The 9,831-nt window shown below is 47.8% G+C and overlaps 1 non-coding gene across 1 annotated transcript; it reads right to left on the bottom strand.

Moving 5' to 3' along the window:
* Positions 1 to 8,800: 8,800 nt before the first annotated feature.
* On the bottom strand, positions 8,801 to 8,873 carry TRNAK-UUU. Its single transcript has one exon. It is a non-coding gene; the product is annotated as a tRNA-Lys (tRNA).
* Positions 8,874 to 9,831: the final 958 nt, after the last annotated feature.

Genomic DNA, 9,831 nt, shown 5'->3' with positions numbered 1-9,831 from the left:
ATTAATTAAGAAATAAAAATAAATTGAAAAAAATTAAAATAAAACCATTTTCGGTTTCGGCCTGACAATTTCTTATTTCGGTTTTGTTTCGGTTTTTAAATTTCTATTTCGGTGCACCTCTAGTTGTATGAATACATAGATAATGTCAGGAATGTTTTATTGACAATGCAAGACTGACCCAGAAAGTCATAGAAGATGAAAAGCACTCAATGGAAATATAACAAGTTTATACAAAGTACATTGTTCAATTTTCGGTTTTTAAATTTCTATTTCGGTGCACCTCTAGTTGTATGAATACATAGATAATGTCAGGAATGTTTTATTGACAATGCAAGACTGACCCAGAAAGTCATAGAAGATGAAAAGCACTCAATGGAAATATAACAAGTTTATACAAAGTACATTGTTCAACAGGACAGCACAGAGACATCAGGAAAACTGACAGAGAAAAAGACTTCCAACTGTTCGTGGTCTACAAACAGTAACAGTTCTATTCACTACACTATAGAACCTTGGTTCTCAACTGGTGGGTCGTGACCCCATGTTCAGTGGGTCACCGCGTGCCTTCCACTTTTCTAGGTGAGAGGCTTCTCAGCCTCCCCCTAGCGCAGCACTGTCAGTTATCGCGCCAAGCAGCCATTCAGAATATGCTGCCCAGCGTCAAGTGTCAGCTTGAGGTGGGCTAGGGCTATGGCCGCGAGGGAGCTCCATCCATACGTGCATTGCTTACAGCTCCCTCATGTGTCTTGTAGAGGTGCCTGGACCAGAGTAACGCACTGTACCACGCAATCACACCTACTGCGCACTCTGGTGTGGGAGGTGTGTTGCATTGCCATTCATTTGAATGGTACCCCAAATGCACCTCCCGCCCACAGTTCTATCGCCCACACTGGAACGCGCCGTACCGCAATGCCGTGCAGTCCATTGCAGTGCGACTTGGGTCGCGACTTAATGACCAAGGACAAATGTGAGTCCTGAGGTTACACAGGGTGAGAACCACTGCTATAGAAGATCGAGCTGAGGGAGCGCACACACTTGTGCCGGCAATGTGGGAACCAAGGACACTGCTCCTCGTCCTTGAAGGGGTTGTCCCTCTTTGGGGACCACACCTTTCTGTCCCTCTTACCCTCACCTTTGTGCCTCTTTTGATCTCATGTGGAGACCTCTATAAAAAATAGTGTATTATTTCTCAACACATGCACTAGGGATAATTATTAAATATGGCACCATTTTTGAAAACAAAAATAGTTATTATTCACTATTTAGTATTAGTTTCGTTGTTTTTTCCACTTGAAATTGAATGCACATTGTCCCTCTTCCCCACATTTTTTTATTTTTTTTGCCCTTGTAGCACAAAGCCCACGGATAGACCACACCCTGAAAGTAGGGCTTGGATATTATTTCACAAGGATCACACTAATTTTTAACACAAATATTAGGGTTATTTATTGGGGTTATATTTTTTTATTTATTTATTTAATTTATTAAGCACAATGTTCACAAATAGATTTTTACCCTCAAAATAGGATTCGCGTATTAGTTCATAAGGATTACACAATTTTTTTAACACTAATATTAGGGATATTTATTGGGGATATTTTCTAAGTGGGAATAACCCCCTTAACATACTTAAATATTTATTTATGAGGTGGGATTGGAGTAGAAGGGTCTGTTATCGAATGAGGGTTAAGCTAGCAAAACAGACATAAGGGGAAATAGATGATCGGTAAATCAAGAAGTGCAATATGTACCGCGTTTGCCAGGCATACTTGGGGGCGGAGCTATACCCATTGTATGTTGCCATGTATTGGTGTCAGGAAAACGGAAAATTGTATACTTACCTATCGGTAATTTTCCTTTCCTGACACCAATACATGGCAGCATACAATGGGCTGGGGGCGGAGCTATACCCATTGTTTGCTGCCATGGATTGGTGTCAGGAAAGAAGGGTTTTGGACAGAGCTCCAGGTTATAATAAACGGTCGTATATTTACAATATCTTACTTTTTGCATCCCGTTCTATTTGCTTTATTTTTGTAGACAGGTTGTCAACTGCAAGAGAGTAAAACATTGTTGTCACAACACATAATAACAGCGGTTATTTACTATATACACAATACGAACATGAGTGTTCATGGTTGAATTCATGTGGCATGGCCAATTGAACGTTCAGCGGTGGTCAACTGTGTGTCTTCTGAATTAGCATTCTAACATACGATCCTTCCGCAAACATGTAAGATCACATCTGGTGAACTACCGTACGCTCGTGTGAAAAAGTAAGTGCACCCCATGGTAAAACTGTAGACTTTTTTCAACATATTTCAACAGGCAAACATTAGATCTTGCTTCCTACAGGCGAAGGTGGTATATTTGAGTAAATGACACATAAAATGGACTTTGGTGTATTCATTTTCATGATCCAAATAACTAAAATATGTGGGTACGTCAGTGGCGTAACTAGTGACCTCAGGGCCCCAATGCAAGAATCCATGAAGTTTTTTTTTTAAACAAAATTTAGACAAGAAAAAAAACAACACTCTCCTCTTTCATGTCCCCAGCTCCCCATTATCTCCCCCTTCGTGTCCCCAGCTTTCCGCTCCCGGATACCACGTCACCTTCCTTCATACTTCCAGCTCCCTGTCTCCCCCTTCGTGGCATCTATTTGGCAGCAGTTCTGTGTGATGAGGGGGCGGGGATTACACCACTCCCACTCATTGGCTGCTGCCCAGCCGGATGATGCTTCACGCTGCGCCCGGAACAAGGTGAGGGGAGCAGCGTGAAGCATGTAGGGCCCAGGACAGGAGGAAGAGGTCCCGGGACTGGTAATCAGCGGTCACCTGGGGCCCTAGCTTCCGCCTGTCCTGGGCCCCCTCCAAGTGGTGGAACTCCAGGGCCCGGTCGCGGCCGCGACCTCTGTGACCCTGGTAGTTCCCGCCTATGTGGGTACGTGGAAAAATTAAGTACACCTCTACATTTACCACCAGTTCAAAGCTACAAAATTAGAATCGTGTGTTCCAGATTAGGTGCCAATGAATAAGGATTTGTGCACACCACCACGTCTGTTGAGCTGCGTTTTTCTGCACACCGAGGCACATGTACGGTATGAACAATACACGTGAAAAGCGATTGTTTTCTATGGCCCTGTTCACACCGTACATGTGCCTCGGTGTGCAGAAAAACAAAGCTCACAAAGAAATATCTGCTCTTGCTAAAGCTTGTGATTTGCAACAAAGTTACAATGGTAAAGTCTAATCACTGGAGGAGCGGAGACTGAGGAAATGCTTCCTCCTGCCAGCAGCAGACTGATCACTGGAGGAGCGGAGACTGAGGAAATGCTTCCTCCTGCCAGCAGCAGACTGATCACTGGAGGAGCGGAGACTGAGGAAATGCTTCCTCCTGCCAGCAGCAGACTGATCACTGGAGGACGGGGGACTGATGAAATGCTTCCTCCTTTAAGCATGCCAGAACTTACTGGTTGAATTCAAGCTCTGAAGGTCACTCTTGCTCGCCATGGTCTTCGTTTGAGACGGACGATCTAAAAGATAAGAAGTGAAAATGGCTGAGAGACAGAAAAGATCAACCCACACACACAGACAGCCATCCAGGGCCGGATTTACTCTCCCTGCCACCCCAAAGCCAGGTTCCGCAATGCGCCCCCCTCCCTTGCCAATCAGCAAGGAGCCGGATATTCGGCCAGCTCGATGTTGATTTGACAGGAAGCCGACTTCCCATCCAATCAGCATGGAGCCGGCTTCCTGGCCAATAAGGATGCCGGGAGGCGGGTGATTACTCTCCGCCCAGCTTCCTGATCGCACGGGAAGCTGGCTCCATATTCCCCTATGGCCAGGGCCAGATTTCACACAAGGCTAACCAGGGCCCGGCCTCGGGGCAGCAGGCAGTAGAGGGGCAGCAGGGGTGTGGAATTCCTATCACCCGATGCCCAGGACATGCAGTTCCGGGGCGGGTAGTTGTTTTCTACATATATCCCTGCTTTGGGCAAGCAGGGCTAAATGTACAGCGGGGAAGCCGCCGCTTGTTATGTACAAGTGACCCCAGCGATGTCGCCGAGATCACTTGTATGCAGCCTGCAGGTCTGCCATTCTCCATGGGGACGATGGGGGTTGCCGGGTAAGGGGGCGCATTGAGGAACCTGGCCTTGGGGCAGCAGAGAGAGTAAATCAGGCCCTGCCCACGACCCCAGCCTGTTCTGTTCTAGAAGTGTCAGTGTTGCCGGAGCTGAGGAAAAGGGCCAGTAACTGCCAAATGGGTAGGAGTACCCAAAAAATATCAGTGCTTCGGGGGTTATCGATATATACAGTGCATACGAAACCACTATACATTCCTAATGAGTGCCATCTCAGGCAGAATCAAAGGTGCATTCCAAATATGAAAACATGTGTGGTCAGCGTTCCTCGGCTGCCAGCCCTGGGATCACCAACATATTATACCAATCAGGTTTCCTATAATCCATGAACCCCCAGGCCCATCCCAGCACATGCGCACTGAAGTCTGATGCTGCCAACCATTGCTAAGCGTGAAGTTGTCCTTTTGGAATACCACTTACTCTGTGACAGGACTATTATGAACAGTGCGATGACCAGCACATAGGACAGGCCTATCAGTCCATATGGGATCAGATTAGATCTCTGTGTGAACAGTCTCCATTTCTCTGTAATGAGACAATAAAGAATGATATTAAACTTTCAACAGAAATGCAATAGCAAAGGAAATATTTATAACTTTCAAAATTAATTTGTCTTATAAAAATCTCCCCACATGTGTCAGTGGGAGGAAGACCATAAATTCTCAACAGAACAATAGGAACACGCGGATAAAACCAACACGTGACATTCACGGTGTATAGATCACTGAGAGATCTCACAGAAAAATGCTTCTACATGGTATCTTGCTCTATACTGCTGACTCCATACATAACATAACCTGTCCCCTGTACTCCATACATAACATAACCTGTCCCCTGTACTCCATCCATAACATAACCTGTCCCCTGTACTCCATACATAACATAACCTGCCCCCTGCACTCCATACATAAAATAACCTGCTTACTCCTTACATAACATAACCTGCCCCCTGTACTCTGTACATTACATAACCTGACCCTTGCACCCCGTACATTACATAACCTGACCCCTGCACTCTGTACATTACATAACATGCCCCCTGCACTCCATACATTACATACACCTGACCCCTGCACTCCATACATTAAATAACCTGATCCCTGCACTCCATACATTACATTCCCCTGACCCCTTCACTCCATTCATTACTTACACCTGGCATCTACAGTCTGCACATCATATACACTTGCCACTGGCAGTCTGAACACAGGCTTAAAATGTAGGCCACTCCCACTTTTAAATACAATTTGGCCACACCCATCATTTGGCACAGCTCACTACATGTGCCATTATTAGCCCCCACCCCATGCATCACCCCCTGCTCTGCCCATGTCCCACCCCATTATACATGGCAATGGTCAGCAGGTTGTCTCCAGATTTCATTTTGAGAATCTGGTCACCTTATGGTAGGCAGCTCAATGGCCAAGTGAAGGAGCGTCCATGGCAGGCAACAGGATGTATTCTTACTGGCGGGATCTCCAGGTAAGCAACAGATTCACAAACATGATTCACTTAAGAAAACTGTATAGAGTGAGACCTGATTTTTTATTTTTTTTATTTCGGAGAAGGACCAACAAGGGTGCTTGGTCCTTCTCCGAGCGGCCACAAATTCCTGACCCCCCGGGGCGCAAGGCTCCTGACAGGGGCTAGAACAACTTTGGTCCCCCTACACTTAGGCCGGCGGACCCCGATCCTCCGGGACCTGCCGAAACAGGTCCCACAAGTACTAGGTTGGGGGGCTCTCCCGAAGAGAGGTGGGAGAAGACAGAGGGCCCCATAAGGGTCACACAATCTCCTCCCCAACATCAGGAAGGGCGCCAAAGGTACCGGCACCCTTTGCCATCTGTGGGTCAAATTTTCATTTTAAAAAAAGCGTGCCAATCGTGCATATAGTGCAATAAATACATCAAAAGTGCCAGTGCACCACGCTGACAGGCCTTAAAGGAGAACTATGGGGTCAGGGCTTTTCCCCATAGTTCTCCTTAGGGTAACGGGAGGACACAAACTAGCGTCCTTCCGTCACCGTAGGCTCAGTATACCGCGAGCTACTGCTCCCTATATACAGAGACGCCGCAGCTGAAGCGGATCGCAACAATTGTGCCGGGATCCGCCCAGCTGCGTGAGTGACAGCTGGCTCTGCCTATCTAGAGGCAGAGCCAGCTGTCCCAGGCCCGCTCCCCCGTTCGTTCCGCCAGCAGCGCTGGCGGATCGGAGAGGGTAGGGGCCGAGTGCAAAAAAATTGCCCCGGACTAGCCATAAGGCCTGTACAAGAGGCGATGTGCAGTAAATGCATGAAGAGCTGTGTCCATGTGTCAGTTAATTCTCTGGCACCCCTGGGACGCCACCCCCAGGGGGCACAGCACCGCGGGCCTCTGCCGCCCCCGAACCCTCCGGCCAGACCAAGCAAGCGCACGCTTAGGGTTGCCACCTGTCCAGGTTTCACCCGGACAGTTCGGGTTTTGAATGCTGTGTACGGGTTCCATGGCACCAGGAACCCGGACACAAGATGTCAGGCAGACAGGGGCAACCAAAATTAAGATAGGGGCTACTGGCCCCCCACTGAAAATAGTCTCAACTGTGATATTTAGATATTAATGGGTGGTGCCCCTACATATGAATAAGCCACGACTCATTCTCCCAAAAGAATATGTCCGTGTGATGCTATAGTGTTCGGGTTTCGCTTGAAGAAAAGGTGGCAACCCTACGCCCGCTCCATCAGGAGGCCGTATACCAAGGCTGTCCCCCCTCTCACAAGAAGCAGCCCTGCACGAACCTTCACTTCAGCGAGTACTAAGTAACCATCCCCACCGGAAGGACGGTTCTTTTCCCCACCGGAAACTGATAAGAACAGATACTACACTTGATCTTAGCCAAAAGGCCGAGACCTAATGCCACACAAACTGGATATAGATCTTAGGTTTACGTGCGCTACCTAGTAGACTCACCATATGCACTCCGTGAGCTTCAGTGGGCATTAAGCAAACTCTCGGAGACTTCTGAGCTGAGCTCTGCACACTTCCTAAATGTCTCTCTAGCAGGATGTCTGAAGCTTTCTGACACCACCTGAGCCAGAAGCTCTTCACCGTCTACAATTTAGGTTGAGATGTAAAACAAATGTCCGGTGGATTTAGCCGTTTGGCCGTGTCTACGTTCCCCTGTATACCTGCAGAGCTACAAAACGGGAAGAAGAAGAAAGCAACGCGTTACCTGAGAAGCTCATCCTGTCCCGCGGTCATCGGACTTCATGGGCTGCAATGTCTATTTCTTTCTCTACTGGTTTTATGTCCAAAATTGCTGACCCCGGAGGAAGTGACCGTGATAAAAAAAAAAAAAAACATGTTTGTCCAATTCTGACTTAAACAGGAACTTCAACTTTCCTGGGAAGCAGAAAACATTTGACTGAGTCTGCAGAATTTAGGAATGTAGCTGTCCTTAAAGTCTGACGCAGTTCCATCCGAAATGAGATTATTTATTAAAGTGACACGAAACTCCGGAGATAAATCCTAAAACTCCAATCCAGTCCCTGAACTCCGAGCAACAATGTATCTTATTTGTGTATCACTCGGCTGCAGATCCTCCAATCATCTCTGACACTGTCCTTCCTTCAGGAGGGTGACTACGTCTGTTCCCCAGACTACTAAAGTAGTCACCGCTCCAAGCTCGCTCCCGGGATGGACAGGGCCGGTGCTAGACTATTTTGCGCCCTAGACATGACCAACTACTTGCACCCAGCCACCCTCACACAGCGCAATCCTCCCGCATGAAGCCCCATTCTCCTTCCAGCTAGCGTCCACAGGCAACAGGTGGACGTAAGCAGTCGGGAGCAATAGCAAGACTGCTATTGGCTATTTTAATTTGAAATAGCCAATAGCAGACTAGCAATTGAAACCCTCCCCACTGAGCAGAGGAGCGGACCTGAGAGAGAAAGTTGTCTCTCAGGGCCACTTCTCTGCTCAGTGGGTGCGTGCAATAGCCAGCCTGCTATTGGCTTTTGCAGTTTGAAATAGATGGGGGGTGCCGTGGGGGGGTGAGTGGTCACGACAGTGATGTCATCATCTACAGACTTGAGATGCTCTGGCCTCTGTCCCACCCAGCTCCTGGCAACCAGTGATGTCACAACTGTGCGGGACACCAGCCAGAGCGTCCCAGGTTGCTAGGAGCTGGGCAGGGAGATGTGTATGGCCCTTACATAGCGGCCCTTATTATATAGCACTCACTGTCGCTCTGATGAAGGATCCCTGTGCGGACACGAAACGTTAGCACTGTATGACAGTATGTGACATTGGGTATCGAATAAACATATCAATACTTCAAAAACCCTTCAAGTGTGTGCCGGTGAATTACTTGTATTTCTTATTATATAGCAGACTTGACGCTCTGCCTGCCCCCCCCCATGTGACTCAAAGAGATCCCGCCTCAGGCAACAGCCTCATTAAACGGACGGCCCTGTGAAAAACGTATGCAGAGAGACAACAGGGTGCCGAGTACTGACATGCTCTCTGCAGTCCAGCACCTGTAGAGTACAGTCCCGGCTGGATGGAAAAGAAACTACCTGTTCCGAGGGTAGAAAGGGGGTTCAAGTAATATGAGTATACTGGTAGTATTTTTTTTTTTAGTTGTTGCTGCTCAGCAAGTAACAAAAAAAAAATGAGCTGACGCCCGAACAGGGACTTGAACCCTGGACCCTCAGATTAAAAGTCTGATGCTCTACCGACTGAGCTATCCAGGCTTCAGTAGCTGACAAGCAGCTAAACTTCACCTCTCAGCCCCATGTGAGCCAATAGGAAATCAACAAGTGGACTATGATACCTACAATTCGGTTGTAGTAGGTAGTGGTTGTATGGTCCCTCTGTGTGTTGTAAAGTAGTTACCGCTCCAAACTCACTCTCGGGATGGACTACAGTCTCAGATTTAGTTTACTGATTTGTATTGAGATTGTAGTTCATCCCGGGAGCGAGTTTGGGGCCGTGACTACTTTACAACACACACAGAGACCATGGGGAACAGATGTAGCCCCGCCTCCAGAAGGAAGGACAGTGTCAGAGATGATTGGAGGATCTACAGCCGAGTGATACACAAATAAGATACATTGTTGTTATTATTATTATACGGGATTTATAGAGCGCCAACAGTTTGCGCAGTGCTGTACAATATAAGGAAGACATTACAATCACAATACAATTCAAGACAAGATGGTAAGGAGGGCCCTGCCCCTGAGGGCTTACAATCTAAAAGAGGAGGGGCCAGTGATACATGAGGAGGTAGCTGTGTGGGGGATGAATTGTCTGAGAACGTGATGGTTGATCGGTTAGGTTGAGGTGGGATCGGCTTCCCTGAAGAGATGAGTCTAAAGGCAGTCAGAGTGGGAGATAGATGGACAGGCCGGGGTAAAGAGTTCCAGAGGATGTGAAAGACTCTGGAGGAGTCCTGGAGGCGAGTATGGGAGGAGTTGACAAGGAAGCTGGAAAGCAGGAGGTCTTGGAAGGAGCGGAGGGGACGGTTAGGGTGATACTTTGAGACAAGGTTGGCGATATAGCCGGGGGCGGAGTTGTGTATGACTTTGTAACTGATTGTTAATATTTAGAATTTTATCCTTTGGGCGAGTGGAAGCCAGTGCAGGGATTGGCAGAGGAGGGCGGGGGATGGAAGCCAGTGCAGGGATTGGCAGAGGGGGGTGGAAGCCAGTG

The sequence above is a fragment of the Nanorana parkeri genome, unplaced genomic scaffold (genome assembly GCF_000935625.1).
Source record: "Nanorana parkeri isolate BGI_ZX_2015 unplaced genomic scaffold, ASM93562v1 scaffold2324, whole genome shotgun sequence".
In the NCBI taxonomy this organism is placed as follows: Eukaryota; Metazoa; Chordata; class Amphibia; order Anura; family Dicroglossidae; genus Nanorana; species Nanorana parkeri.
The sequence above is the reverse complement of the archived record's forward strand: the minus strand, read 5'-3'. Positions and strand labels throughout refer to the sequence as shown.